At 42.4% G+C, this 16189-nt stretch overlaps 1 protein-coding gene across 2 annotated transcripts in view; it reads right to left on the bottom strand.

The window, feature by feature from the left end:
• The window catches only part of SMIM3 (small integral membrane protein 3), a 47271-nt gene that overhangs the window by 24613 nt on the left and 6469 nt on the right, over positions 1-16189 (bottom strand). For both annotated transcript variants that reach the window (XR_008664351.1, XM_055324923.1), the window contains exon 4: positions 1746-1787. The gene's annotated coding sequence lies outside the window, so the exon portion shown is untranslated. The remainder of the gene's footprint in view (positions 1-1745; positions 1788-16189) is intronic.

Raw genomic sequence — 16189 nt, 5'->3', positions numbered from 1 at the left:
ACTTTTAGTCCAGAAACAATCAACTTCATGGAAGTATACTGTTGGTCCAAAGTTTACAAGTCAAGAATTAATTACATGAGTCAAATACGTTCATGAGAGAAATATAATTGTGGCTACATGTTTTTAGAATATTGTTGGATTGTTTTTAATGCTTTGTATTTGATGTGCTTATAAGGAAGTCCTTTTTCCCTTTTTTTTCCTTTTCTACTTTCTTCTCTATAAGGCTCAATTTAGCAAACTCTGCTAATGCAAACTAAAAGGAAATTTTTTAAATGATATCTTGTTCCACTGACCATTCAGAATTCAAGAGTGAGCACTTTTACTGAGTCTCTAGCAAAGTAAGAAGATTGAAAGATTGAAAGAAACTGCCTTCCTCTTTACAAGGATGTAACTGGACAAATATATCACCAAACAAAGCCATCAAAGGGTTTTATATTTGAGAAAAAAATTCATTTAATTGGCTACGATCATGTAACCATTAAGGACCAAGAGTTATACTTCCTGTGTGTACAGTGGCCTCCCAGGAGACTGGTCTGGCAAACCTATTCCATGGCTCACAGAGTCTCAACATCATGTTGGCAAGATAGTAATGAAGTTCACCTGCTGGTAGGTCACCAACTTTAGTAAATGCTGGGGACCTTGAAAAAAGATAAAGTCTCTTACTCTTAGGGACTGCAAGCAGAGCTTGTTAGAGATTAATTTTTTAGCTTTGGTTTTCTGATATTGGAATAGATGAGCAAAGACATCAATCACTGAATAATTAAAATATTAACACTAGAAAATATCCACTTAATAGAAAAGAAAGCAGCAAAGAAGATATAAAAACAAAAAATAAGTATAAGATATAAAAAAATGAAATAGCAGATGCAAAATTCAACTACATTGATGATAGTATTACGTGTGAATGAGTGAAACAGTTCCATAAAAAGGCAAAGATTTTCAGACTAGATAAAATAAAAACAAAATCCAACTATATCCTATGTATAAGAGGCACACTTCAGATTTAAAGACATGAATAGATTGAAAGTAAAAGGACAGAAAAGAAAAAAAAAAGAAAAAAAAGAAAAAGAAAAAAAAAAGGACAGAAAAGTTATATGATTCAAAGCAAACAGCCAGGGATCCCTGGGTGGCGCAGCGGTTTGGCGCCTGCCTTTGGCCCAGGGCGCGATCCTGGAGACCCGGGATCGAATCCCATATCGGGCTCCCGGTGCATGGAGCCTGCTTCTCACTCTGCCTGTGTCTCTGCCTCTCTCTCTCTCTCTGTGACTATCATAAAATAAAAATAAAAATAAATAAAAAAAAACAAAGCAAACAGCCACCATAAGGAGGCTGGAGTGGATGTATTAATTAATAACAGGAAAAAAATAGACTTTTAAACAAAATGTTACTAGAAACAAGGAGGCACATATTATAATGATAAAAGAGTCAATCCATGAGGCAATTATAAACATATATGCACCTAGCAACACACACACACCATAAAGCTTGATAGAATTGAGGGGAGAAATAGACAATGTGATAATAATTTTCAGGGACTTTCATACCTCACTATCAATATTGGATAGAACAACTGGACAGATTAACAAGAAGATAGAATTAAACAGTATTATACACATGCTAGATCTAAAAGGCAGATCTACCTAATGATAGAAGAATATGCATTCTCCCTCATGTACAAAGAATATTAGACCAGGTTTCAGGCCATACTATAAGTTTCAATAAGTATAAATCAACTGAAATCTTACCAGATATGTTCTTTAATCAGGATCACAAGTTGCCCCCAAATCCTAAACAACAACAACAAAAAAACAAAGTTGGAGAATTCTTATTTTCCAATTTCAAAACTTACAGAGCTACAATAATCAACAGTGTAGTATTGGAATAATGATAGGTACATAGATCAATGGGAAAATAATTGAGAGTCCAGAAACAAACCCTCACATTTATGGCCAATTGATTTTCAGTGTTATTTCCAGAACAATTAAGGAGGGAAAGGACAGTCTCTCCAACAAATGGTGCTGGGACAACTGGATATTCAAGTGCCACAGAATGAAGAATACATTACACCATATACAAAAATAAATTCAAAATGAATCAAGACATAAATGAAAGAGTTAAAATTGGGATCCCTGGGTGGCGCAGTGGTTTAGCGCCTGCCTTTGGCCCAGGGCGCGATCCTGGAGACCCGGGATCAAGTCCCACATCGGGCTCCCGGTGCATGGAGCCTGCTTCTCCCTCTGCCTATGTCTCTGCCTCTCTCTCTCTCTCTCTGTGTGACAATCATAAAAAAAAAAAAGAGTTAAAATTGTAAAACTCTTAGGAGATGTTTTCTCCTGTTTGGACACTATATCTTTATGACTAAACAGTGGAATATTACTCAGCAATTAAAAAAAAAGTATTGATGCACACTTCAACATGATCCTTGAAAACAGTATGCTAGGAGTACATGGGTGGCTCGATTGGTTAAGTTCAGTTTTGGTTCAGGTAATTTTCTCAGGTTTGTAAGATCGAGCTCCATGTCCAGCTCTGGGCTGGGCATGGAGCTTTCTTAGGATTCTCTCTTCCTCTTCTTTTACCCTTTCACCCTCTCACTCCCCTCCTCTAAAAAAATAAAATTAAAAAAAAAGGAAACAGTATGTTAAGTAGGGGAAGCAAGGCACAAAGGACCTATCTATTAGATATTCCATTTATATGAAATATCAAAAACAGGCAAATCAGTAGAGATGGAAAGATTAGTGGTATCCTAGGGCTGGGCTTGTGAGGAGGGATGGAGGGCAATATTTAAAAAGTGTGGGATTGGGATCCCTGGGTGGCGCAGCGGTTTCGCGCCTGCCTTTGGCCCGGGGCGCGATCCTGGAGACCTGGGATCGAATCCCACGTCGGGCTCCCGGTGCATGGAGCCTGCTTCTCCCTCTGCCTGTGTCTCTGCTTCTCTCTCTGTGTGTGTGTGACTATCATAAATAAAAAAAAAAAATTTAAAAAAAAGTGTGGGATTTCCCTCTGGGGTAGTGAAAACCTTCTGAAATTGATTGTGATGATCATTGCACAACTCTGTGAACATACTAAAAGCCAGTGATGGTATACTTAAATGAATTGTATGCTGTGTGATTTGTATCTCAATCGAGGTGAGAATTTATCTTTGGAAGGATAGTGGCTATTGAAAATTCAGTCCTAGTTCTTTGTGAAGTCTCTATACAGAAGTTAATTCTCTTGCTATAGTAGTTGTTCAGCACCATGTGCTGACCACACGACAATGAGGCTTCTATGCAAGCAAGACAGATCAAATAACCCCCCAAATATAATGAAATCAGCTGTTCTTATGATCATAGATAATTTTTGAAGTTTATTATCACAGAGGTGGAGTGACAAGAAAAATTATCCACAATATGGAAACAAACCAAAAGGATGACTGGATGTCTTGTTAACATCAAACCAGAGCATAGCTTCACAAGCCTGCATAAAGGTCATCTGACTCTCTAGGCATGTGTACCTTTGTTTCACTTACTATTTATTGTTAATGAACAGTCCAGACATTGTAACAACTTTGTAAAGTTAGACACTAACCTGCAGAAAGTTTTGATAAGGTACAAATTTATTTGTTTGGCTTGGTTTGTCCAGTAGGGGTGGAAGTGATTTCTATTTATTAGCAAAGATAGTCCTCAAAGTTGTGTTTTTATTGCCCTCTAGGGCATTAACCAATTTTGCATCTAACTCATCAATCTTATTCCAGCATTCTTTCTCATCCTGCTGTTTCCTTCACTAACCACCTAAGTAAAAGTTTGATGCCTGCTCACTATCTGTATGTATAAAAATTATATTTTAAGCATTTTATTTTTTAAAAGATTTTATTTATTTATTCATGAGACACACACACACACACAGAGAGAGAGAGAGAGAGAGAGAGGCAGAGACACAGGCAGAAGGAGAAACAGGCACCATGCAGGGAGTCCGATGCGGGACTCGATCCCAGGTCTTCAGGATCACGCCCTAGGCCGAAGGTGGCACTAAACCACTGAGCCACTGGGGCTGCCCTATTTTAAGCATTTTCAAATGAGCAGGGAGCCTGATGTGGGGATTGATCCCAGGACCCCAAGATCATGACCTGAGCCGAAGTCAGATGCTTAATCAACTGAAATTTTAAAAATTGAGTTTGAATCCTCATTCTGGCAGTAACTGTGTGACCTTGGGCCAAGTATTTAATGTCTATGAGCCTCACTTTTCCCTTGTACAAAATGTTAATGGCAATGCCTTCCTCAAGGGATTTTAGTGAGGGTGAAGTAGGATTTAAGTAAAATCATGAACGCGGAAAAGCCTGTCACTGGTAAGCATTACCTATCTGTATACATGATAGGTGTGGAGCATGTATTCAATCTATGGTTTTCTCTGAGCCCAGAGGTAGATGTTTTATTGCCCTATAGAGCATTAACTAGTTGTGCATCTTATTCATCAGTCTTGTTTAAGCATTCTTTATCATCTTATTGGTTGACTGATGGTATTTACAATTCTTCCCTTCCTGCATTTTCAATAAATTAAGACACTGCACATCCAAAATTAAAGATTGTTTAAGCAAACCCCTCTTTTACATATGGGGAAACTCAACTGAGCCTCAGGAAGATTGAACAGCTTCCCAAGGTCACCAGCTGGTCATTGTCAAAGTCAGATTATGAGCCCAGGACTGTCTGACTATAAAGCCGAAATTCTGTCATTGCATTAATGATTTGGAGTAGGGTCTGATTTTATCAAGGGCCTTAGATAAGATCGCAATATTGGTTGTGATATTTTCCTATCACCAGCATCTGGCGCAGAATATTGCTTTCTGTGGGGTGAATAAATGACAGGATGCAGAGAAGAGAGGTCAACAAAGACTTCTCTTTCTAGTTCTGAGGTTGTGCCTAAAGGCAGTTGGATGCTTGAAAACTTATTGTGTTAGTCATGGTTCTCCAAAGAAACAGAACCAATTGGGTGGTGCATTTATGTGTGTGTGTGTGTGTGTTATGTGTGTGTGTGTGTGTGTGTGTGTGTGAGAGAGAGAGAGAGAGAGAGAGAGAGAGAGAGAGAGAGAGAGAGAAAGATGAGCTCCCTAATGGTGGAGGTATGCAAGCAGAAAGATATTGCTGAGGACTCCATTGGAATGGTGGATGGCTGGTGAGATGGGGGGAGTGAGTGTACCATGGGCATGATGGAAAGGGCACTAAACTGGCACCAAACAGCTCTAAACCATGGCTCCTGGTGCTGGCTCTATCACTAGTTTGTCATGTGACCTTTGATGAGTACCTATCCCTCTTGAGGTCTTTTGACCCCAAAAGTAAAAAGAAGGGAGTTGAATTAGATATTCTTTGAAGTCTCTTGCACTTCCAATATCTTTTCAAGGTAGACTCAGCCTCTTAAGATGGCTACCATTTTGAGTTACTAGCATATCTATGCAGGATGATCCATCTTGTTCCATTTATGGAAATGTCCAGCTCAGACACCAGCTCCCTGCTTGCAGGTCCCTCAACAGCTCAGTTCTTCCCAAAAAATCAGGCACTGGGAAGCAGGACTCCTGAGATGACTTGTTCTCTCCCTTCCCCTCTCTCCTTGGAACAATTCCCAAGAACATTTCCACTGTACAGATCCTTGGGCAAAATCCCATCTTACTCTTTGGGGAAGCCCCACTGGTTTGCTAACTTTCAAAAAATGCGCCCTCAACCTAAAAACTAGATGCAGGATCTTTTAATTACAACTTTTTTTTATTGTAGCTGAAAGACTTCATTGAACTAATGATTAGGCAAGAAAGTAAAATTATGGAATTTTTCAAACCAATGGCATTTGAGCTGAAAACAAGTTGCTGAACAGAAGGGAAGAAATGGAGATGGAAACCTTCCACATTATAGCTTTCAGGCGATGGTCCCATGGTCTCATGGTTGTAATTATCTGCATTCACTTTCATGGCTTAATTCCAAAGTGTTCAATTATCACAGTCATGTAGATGAGAGAGAAGAGAATGCCTATTACTGGCAGATATCACAGTCCAGCCAATATAATTTTTAAAGATTTATTTATTTATTTTAGAGGGAGAGAGACTCTCAAGGAGACTCCCTGCTGAGCACAGAGCTCCATGTGGGGCTCCATCTCACCACCCTGAGATCATGACCTGAGCTGAAACCAAGAGTCAGATACTTAACTGACTGTGCCACCCAGGTGCTTCCAGCCGGTATAATTTTTGTGGTCATAAGAAAAAAAAAATCGGGATGCCTGGGTGGCTCAGCTGGTTAAGAGTCTGCCTTCAGCTCAGGTAGTGATCCTGGAGTCCTGGGGTCGAGTCACACGTCAGGCTCCCAGCTCAGTGGGGATCCTGCTTCTCCCCCCCCCACTTCTGTGCACTCACTCTCTTTCTCAAATAAATAAAATCCTAAGAAAAAAATATGTAAAATAGAAGGCTTTGCCTTTATTTTCTTTCCAAGAAAGATTACTTCAAGCACACTTTTTTAGAACATTTGCCACATGGCAAGGGTTTTAGATGCATCATGCCGCTTAGTCCTTGCAGCAATTCTGCGGTGCAAATGTTATTAACCTCCATCTTACATGTGGGAAAACAGAGCCCCAAAGCGGACATGCTGACTTGCCTAAGATTCCTCAGACAGGAAGTGGCAGGACTGTCTCTACTTGTCTTTCAGCTAACTGACTCTTACTGAGTTCAGCCCTCCTTGTGCCGTGCCTCTGCTCTCTGCTCCGTGAGGAGTCAGTCCTGCCCTAGCTAATGAGTCATGCGCGATGTACAAGCACAGTCAGACCATCAGATGCATACTATGACAGAGGGTGGAGGACAGTAATTGGGAGAATCAGAAGGAAACCCTCCTGATTTTGAAACCTAAATAGTGCTATTAAATTTTAGAGAGTATTAGTAAATACTACTCATTTACTTTATTTTTTGGTCTTTATTCCTTAATTCTTTTTTAAGTTTTTATTTATTTATTCATTTAAGCAATCTCTACATCCTACATGGGGCTTAAACTCATGCCCCTAAGATCAAGAGTCATATGCTCTTCGGACTGAGCCAGCCAGGTGCCCTTACTCATTTACCTTAAATATGCGTGTATGTTTTATTTGTCGCTCTGGATTCACCCTCCACACCCTCCTCCATCCTGCGATGTGCATAGGAGGTGCATCTGTACAGGCTGTAGCCCCCCTCAGTGGGACACTGTCAATTCCCTGGCTGAATCTCTTGGACCTCTCCACTTCAGTTCTCCCCAGGCTCTCAGCTGCCAGCACCTGCTCTTTTGTGGCTGAGGGCTTTGCCCACACAAGCCCCATCTGCCAGCCTGGCAGTCTCAAAATACCCAGGAATTCACACACATCCCCAGGAGCAGCCCTTGGCCAAAGATGTTAGTAGAGGCATAAACACCTGACTCCTTCACCCTGCAGTGATGTTTTGAGTGGTGTGTTTATGTTGTTCCCCAGAGTTTCTCTGGGGGACTAAGCTCCAGGCACCCACCCAGACTGCTGGTTTAACAGCCCAGTCTTACTGGGAACCTCCTCTTCCTTGTATCAGTTCCTCACTCCTCCACTGGTGTTCCCTGAACCTAAGATGATTTCACTTAAACTCTCATCTCATAGTGAGCTTTGGAGGGAAGCCAAACTACGAGAGGTTTCTTTGACATCTGACTTCCTGTGGGGTTCAGCTAAGGAGGAAGAGGCAGCAGGAACTGAGGCATTTTGCATTCTACCTTCCACCCTGGGGATGCCAATGCCTGGCTCCTGTCAGGGGGCCCTCTTCACATTGCCCTCTCTGACTCCAAGCTCTGGTAAGTATTCCCTACCCCTACCCCTTCAGACCTCAGGTCATACACAGCACCCTTCTTTTACTAGCCCTGGGGTGCTACAGTATTCCTTGTGATTATGCTCTACTCCACTCACACTTTTAAGCAAAAACACTCAAAAAGATACATGCACCACCACGTTCATTGCAGCATTATATACAATAGCCAAATATGGAAACAACCCAAAGGTCCATCGATGGATGAATGGGTAAATTGTGGTATGTATACAATGGATATTATTCAGCCACAAAATGAATGAAATCTTGTCATTTGTGACAACATGGGTGGACCTCAAGGGCATTTGTGAAGTGAAATAATCAGACAGAGGAAGACAATTACCATATGATCTCTTTACTTACAGATATGTCCTGGGATGTCCTACAGGTGGAACCTAAAAACAAAAATGAAAACAAAAGAGCTTCCCTGTGAGAGCAGAAAGATTCTCAAATAAAACATGGACATCTCAAAATCTAAAAGGGCTCCCCAGAAATGAATTGTAAGAGGCAATCAAAAAGCACAGAAGGGGGATCCCTGGGTGGCGCAGCGGTTTGGCGCCTGCCTTTGGCCCAGGGCGCGATCCTGGAGACCCGGGATCGAATCCCACATCGGGCTTCCGGTGCATGGAGCCTGCTTCTCCCTCTGCCTGTGTCTCTGCCTCTCTCTCTCTGTGACTATCATAAATAAAAAAAAAAAGCACAGAAGGGAGTGTGGGCAAGACTGGAAATCATCTAAACATAATAAAATAAATCAATCTGGCAAGTTAGAGATCAGTTTCACTCCAAACCACTTCTTCTGTCTGAACCTGTTTTCCCACTTGTAAATGAAGAAATTAGACTAAACTTGGTAGCCTAATAACATATACTACCAACTTAATATGTTCTATGCTGTACTCATTTTAACTTTTATTCACTTGTTTTACCTTCACAGCAAAGGTTAAAACTTATTTGGAGGAGCCCTTGACACCATTCCAAATGGGCTGGGCTCTCCCACACCAGCATCCCCTTCTCAGCCCGCACTGGAGCTCTGAAGATCTGTTTAGCAATGGACTGGCTCTTTCTCTGGGTCTCTTGTGAAATACGCTTTCCTGTGTGGTAATCATCATGCTTTGTGATTTGGAACAAAGTAAATTAGAGACAAGTTAGTTTCATCCCCTTCTTTTAAACATAAAAGCATCTGATCCTTTCTATGATGTTTTTATTTTGACCTGAGAAAGAAGCAAATAATCTTGATAAGGATATAAACTCCCAGTGGCTGAGTTTAGCCAAACCATGAAATGGATTATTCCCCAACCCAACATGAGCCTCTGTGATGCATGACTCCGAACCACCCTTCATATGGTAGTCTGTGCTGCGTGCATGACGTGCCCAAGCTGGCCATCAGGCAATCAAGTAGACTCTACCTTCAAAATAGTCAGAATTTCTGGTCCATGGCACTGTTATATCCCGCCTGGATTACTGCAGTAATCTCCAAAATGACTCTTTGCTTCTATCTTTGTCTTTCTATAGTCCATTCTCAAAATAGCATCCAGAGTGACCCTTGTAAATATAAGTTAGATTATGTCACTGCTCTGCTTGAAATCCTGCAATAGCTCCCTACTGCCTTCAGAGCAAAAATACAATGTCTTTAAAATGCCCTTCAAGACCCTATGAGCTGCACCCCCTCCCCCTTACTTCTGGGATTTCATTTCCTAAATTATTTCCCCCTTGCTCACTCCATAACAGCCCCTCTACTTCCTTGATGCTCCTTAGCTAGGCCTTAGAGACTTTGCTATCCTCTGCAGGGAAGGCCCTTTCCCCAAATAACCATCAGCCTACTTCCCATTTCCTTCAAATATCTGCTCAAATCCAATTTTCTCACAAGGGCTACCCTGACCATCTAAAATTGCAATTTGCCTCCCTCCCCCCATTTCTTTTTTACCTTCTAAAAGAAGGAATTGCTCAAAGATCAAAAGGAAAATATATTTTTTAATTCACTGACTTCCATTTGCGAGCAAGTTCCAGATAGTTGAAGGTAGTATCCATCCATTCAACAAATGCTTATTGAGTGCCTGCTGGGTGTCAGGCACTGAGGCAGGAATTCAATCTTTGATTCTATTTCAGTCAGATCAACCATCAATACACTGGTGGTCTTCTAGAAGCCAGTTTTGGAGTTAGGCGGTGAACTGTGTAGAGATGGAGGTCCAACCAAGTGTCAAGAAAGCAATGAACTTGGCATGAAGACCTGTGTTCAAACTCTAGCTTCACCTTCAACTTCCTCCGGCATCTTACCAAGTCCCTTCCCTTTGCTGGGCTGGCTTTTGCTCATCTTTACAGTAAGGAGTGTGGACTAATTCATCTTTAAGGTCACTTCTGGCTCTACTCTTCCATGCTTTTACCCTCATTGCATGAGAGCTACAGTCTCTAGAACTAATTGTGAGTTTCCAGGGGTGAGTTGGCAAACAAGTGGGAGGAGGAAATGAGTGGTGTGAGTGGTCATGAGCTGTCTGGCCCTTGTGAGCCAGCACTTCGGGGGCCGGAGGTCTGCCTCAAGCACTAGCAACAGTTGGGTAACAGCTGTACTGCTGCAGTGGTTAGCCCGAGGTCACCCTGTGCACTCTCCAGCTGAAAGATGACACCCAGCTCGTGTCTCTGCATTCTCAGGAGAGCACAAAGGAAGTGTTCTATGGGTCACAGAACTTTCCATTGGTCTACTAAACCCAGAGAAGGGAGAGGGTGGGGGACAGGCTTTGCTTTGGCTTGACGTGTGCTTGGAAAAGTCCCGTGGAAGCCAAGGGGAGAGCGTTCTAGAGATGTAAAACTCACATGCCTCAAATGGGAAGGATGCCATCCCAGCAAACTTACAAGGCAAAATTGAACAAACTATCCATTAGCATACCACTTCCTCTTATATTTGCTTTCTTCCTTCCTTATTTTTTAAAAAAGATGCTATTTGAGAGAGAGAAGAGAGAGAGAGAGAGAGAGAGAGAGAGAGAGAGAGAGAGAGAGAAAGAAAGAAAGCAAGCAAACTTTCCACTGGGCAGGGATCCTGATGCAGGGCTGGATCCCAGGACCCTGAGATCATGACCCAAGCTGAAGGCAGATGCCTAACTGACTGAGCCACCCAGGCTTCCCTTCTTTTTTTTTTTTTTTAAGTGTTGTTAGAGGAGTAACTGGTTTCTTACTCAGTCATGGATACGAATTAACTGATGTACCATGAAGCAGGAAAGTTCATTTATGAAATGAGAAAATGGAATATTGTACCAGAAATCAGAAAATGCAGCATATTTCTTTAACTTTCTCAACCTCATTTTCATTGAAAGATGAAGGATTAAAGCAGGATCTTTCTAGTCTGTGATGTTTCTAAGTCATCCAGTCTACTATACCAGGATGCTATCATAGGCAAGAGATAGCAAACTCCAGCCCATGGCTACTGCCTGTTTCTCTGAAGCCTGCAGGTGCCACCGAAGCAGGCTGGCACTGTAAGTCTTGGAAACCGAGCCAGGCATCCTCCTATGTCCCTCTTTCTCTCACTGCTCCCAGGGCCTGCCTCCCAGCCCAGTACTTGTGTCTTGCTGCTGCCTAGGGCCCATGCTGGTAGCTGCCTGCACTGGGGATTCTGCTACTGGTGACTGCCGGTCACTGAGCAGTGGAATCTCAATCTGCCCCAGTTGAGACGGCCAGACTCCCTTGGGAGGAGAGAAGAGCACCCAGGTATAGGTCACTGGGGAAGAAAGTTAAACTGAGCATGGTGGCAGCCTCTCTCTTTTCCCCCTTACCCCTCCCCTACCACTGGCCTTTCTCTCTCTCTGCTGGGAAGCTCTCCAACTTGGGGCAATGTGCCTGCAATGGGCAATCCAGAAAGATGGAACAGAAGTTTTCTCTCTTGTTATATAGCTACATAATATCCTTGATTTTGTCTCTTGGCCTTCAAAGCCCAAAATATTTGCAATCTGGCCCTTTACAGATCTGGCCCTTTACAGAACAAGTTTGCCAAACCATGGTCTATGTAATCTGTAAGATGGTAGAATGTGGAGTTAGGTAACCTGGGTTCATCCACTTTCTATTAGTGTGACCTTGGGCAAGGTCCTTAAGTTTCCCTGAACCTGTTTCTTCATCTGTAAGACTGAGTTCATAGTGATAGCACCTGTCGCATAGGCTTGTTGTATGTATGTTAGGTGACTTGTGAACAATACCTATTAGGCAATGTGAGCAGACTTAGCAATTTGTGCACATAATAAATAATCCCAGATGTATGTCATCAAACCGAATTTATTGAGTCCCTATTCTGGGCCAGGCCCTTTGCCAGGCCATGATCTGGAAGGGAGGATAGATTTGCTAAAAAAAAAAAAAAAAAAAAAAAAAAACAAAAAACAAAGACAAAGAAGTATGTCAGTTGCTCTAACAGGACACAGCTGTGGGACAAAGGCGAGCATGTCCAATCCCTTTTTGTAGGTTCAGACAAGGTTTCACTGAGGAAATTAACCTTGAGCTGGAGGAGGGAACTGCATGTACAGAGGCATGAAGGCATACAAGGACACAGCCCATTCTTCTTGTTGGCTCAGCAAGAGACATCAGCCTTGAGTGCAAGTAGGAGGTGTTTGAAAGATGAGGCTGAAGAGGTAGGAAGGCCCCAGGGCCTGGAGAAACCTTATATGCTATCCCAAGAGTTTGGGGATGTCTCCTGTAGGTATTGGAGAGCCACTGGAGAAAGCTGAACAACAAAAAAGGATCAAGATCAAAATACGGCTTTCAGAAACATTGCTCTAGCTCAAAGTGGAGAGCAAACCAAGTAGCAGTCAGGATGCTGCAACAGACCCAAGAGAAAAAACAGTAAAACTGAATTAAGGCAATAGCTATGAGAATGAAGAGAGGCAGGTGGATGAGCTATTCAGGAGGTAGGATCAAAAGGTAAGAGCCACCTAGGAAGTCTCTAGGTTTTTGGCTGGGGCAGCTAGGTGAGAGTAAGGGTATAGCTATAATAGGAGAAGCAGGGATATGGGGCAAGGTAAGAAGCTCTAGAAAAATCAATTCCAAGTTGAGTCTGTGGACACTCTCCCAGAATGAAGGCATGGTTGTAGCCCTCTGCCATATTTACCCTTGGGATATAAGCTACAGGAGGGGTTTGAAGAAACCTTTTTTTTTTTTCTTTCCCCTCTGTTCACTTACCATGACTTTTAGATGAGTGTGCAAATTCAATGCCAGGAAACCTGTGATTAATGCAGTTTTCTAGCAGGAAACCAAAATGAGAAGGGTGGCACAGGTAGATGGCCAGCACAGGTTAGACCAAGCCTCTAGGGTTCTTAAGCTACAGAGGACCGAGACTTTGATATGGGGGCTCAATTTCAGGCCTTCTCCTCAAGATCTCATTTTGACCACAGTGTGACTGAGTCCTGTTTTTTTTAGTCGTTATTGTGAATTTACTCTGAAGAGTTCCTTAGGGAAAGGAAAACCCTTTGGGTTTTTCATACTTGGTATAATTAGGGACCCTTTGTTACAAGTGCCTACTACTACATAGCTTACAGAGTGCTTTCACAGACATGGTGATTTTCTATTTACACTAAAACAGGGATTATTCTTTCCATTCTATGGGTTATGAAACAAGACTCAGAGGTGAAAACAGATTTTTCAAAACCACACAGCTATAAAGTGTAAAATTATTCACTCATATTTGATAACATTCCATGTTGGCAAAACAAGGGGAAATGGAAGTCTCAGATACTTACGGTGAGAGTATAAACTGGTCTGGTCTTTTCACAATAGCTCATTTCCATTAAGTATTAACTGTGGTTACCAGTTATTTGGCAGCTCCACTTTTGGGTCTCTATCTTAGCCTCAACCCCCCCCCCCCCTTAAACAAGAGAAAGGAACTTGCAGTCAGAGAGCAAAGTCAACCAGTTGGAAGGAAGGTCAGTACAGGGGCACATTATCAAGCTCGTCACCACTGAATGCAACTAGGGCTCAATCCTGCTGGTACCCTCTAAAAACACGCAGAGGACATCTAGGAGAAAGAAGAGGGGGGCATTTATTCACAGGTTCCCACCCTACATTCGTCAATGATTGTCCCATAGAATGTTCACTCTTTTACACCTCCAGGTTTGCCACATGGATTCCCAGAGGGATCCCAAGAAAGTATTCATGTAGTAATCATAGAGTTAAAAGTAAAAAGGGGGGGAATCCCTGGGTGGCTCAGAGGTTTAGCGCCTGCCTTTGGCCCAGGGCACAATCCTGGAGTCCCGGGATCGAGTCCTGCGTCGGGCTCCCCGCATGGAGCCTGCTTCTCCCTCTGCCTGTGTCTCTGCCTGCCTCTCTCTCTATGTCTATCATGAATAAAAAAAAATTAAATCTTTAAAAAAAGATCTTATTTTAAAAAAAAAAGTAAAAAGGGGGATCCCTGGATGGCTCAGCGATTCAGCACCTGCCTTTGGCCCAGGGCGCAATCCTGGAGTCCCGGGATCGAGTCCCACATCAGCCTCCCGGCATGGAGCCTGCTTCTCCCTCCTCCTGTGTCTCTGCCTCTCTCTCTCTCTCTCTCTATGTCTATCATAAGTAAATAAATCTTTAAAAAAATAAAAATAAAAATAAAATAAAAGTAAAAAGGTTTGGGGGAGACCTGGGCCTGGGGGCTGAAGTTGGCACTGGAACACAGATCTCCAAAGTGAGGTCTAATTTTCAGAGTTTGACAGATAGGGCTCTGTGGAACCAGAATCAAGGAGAATAGAAGCCAGCCCCTGAAGTGGGGAGAGAGGCCTGGCAAGAGATAGGCAGGATGATTTCATTTTCTGCCACTGGAGACTATCCATATTCCATAGCATAGTGCACAGAGAACATTTGACATCCTGCAAGCAGTGCTACCAATGGTCAGAAAGCAGCAGAGACAAGGCCAGCCATGCTCAGTCCTGGGGCCAAAGGCAGAAAATTAAACCAATGATTACCAAAAAACAGTGGTTCTCCAATATCGTGGACATGAGATTCACCTGCAAGCTTAATAGAGATTTAGATTTCTGGGAACCCCCAAAATTCTAATTTGGGTCTTGATAAGGGCCTGGAAACTACATTTATAATGGTAATTCTTGATCCAGGCCCACTTTTGAGAAACACTGCTCTAGGGCCTAGACTCTGAGACCTTTGAGGGCAGGAACTATCTCATTTATCCCTGGTTCCCTCTCTCCTCCTGCCACATAGAAACCAGATAATTGGGGCAGCCCCGGTGGCCCAGCAGTTTAGCTCCGCCTTTGGCCTGGAGTGTGATCCTGGAGACCCTGGATCAAGTCCCATGTCAGGCTTCCTGCATGTAGCCTGCTTCTCCCTCTGCCTGTGTCTCTGTCTCTGTCTCTCTCTCTCTCTGTCATGAATAAATAAATAAAATCTAAAAAAAAAAAGAAAAAGAAAAAGAAACCAGATAATTGTCCATTGAATCGAACATCGAACTGTTCAAATCCAGTGTTCCAAAAACTATATTTCATGTGGAGTCAGCTCCAGTCTGTACTCTCTCTTTACCGGCAGGCTCTGGGACTTGATTTTACCAGAGATCAGTCCAGTAAAAAGTGATTAACACTTAGCAGAGACCAGGTTATAAGCCATGAGGCCAAAGAATTCATTAACATGAGGTACAACTGCAAAGCAGTTGGCTGTTAATACATTTTCTTCTAAGAGCAGAGTCCAACTATGAAACTATTGCTTGGTGAATAAGAGGTCAGAGTAAATGGAATTTACTGATTTTTAGGCTTAAATTGTTAGAATGTGACACAAACTGTGAGATAATATATATGAAAGCACTATATAAATCAAAAAGTGCTATATTATATGTAAGATATTACTAACATCATAACAAAAATTTTATGCCAACAACAGAACACATAGATATATAAAGCAAATATTAACAGATCTGAAGACCGAAGACAGTTAGAACAAGGGGACTTCAGTACGCCACCTGCAGTAATGAATAGAATAATCCAGACAGAAAACGATAAAGGAACAGTTGACTTGAACAACACCGTAGATCACACAGACTAATAGACATTAGCAGAATATCCCACCTAACAGCAGCAGAAAACACCTTCTCAACCACACACGGATCTTCCTCCAGAACAGATCACGTTAGGCCACAAAATCAGACTTCAAAATTAAGAAGATCAAAATCATTCTAAATATCTTCTCTGAACACAATGGAATGAAACTAGAAATCAGTAACAGCAAGAAAATGGCAAAATTCATAAATACACGGAAACTAAACAACATACTTGAACAACCATTGGGTCAGAGAGGAAATCGAAAGAGAATTTGAGGGACGCCTGGGTAGCTCAGTTGGTTAAGTACCTGATTTTGTGATTTTGGCTCAGGTCATGATCTCATGGGTGGTAGGATCGAGCCGCAGGGAGTCTGCCTGAGTTTCTCTCCCCCCACCACTCTTTC

The sequence above is a fragment of the Nyctereutes procyonoides genome, unplaced genomic scaffold, assembly GCF_905146905.1.
Source record: "Nyctereutes procyonoides isolate TBG_1078 unplaced genomic scaffold, NYPRO_anot_genome, whole genome shotgun sequence".
NCBI lineage: Eukaryota > Metazoa > Chordata > Mammalia > Carnivora > Canidae > Nyctereutes > Nyctereutes procyonoides.
Note: the sequence above shows the minus strand (reverse complement) of the source record. Positions and strands in the feature narration are given on the sequence as shown.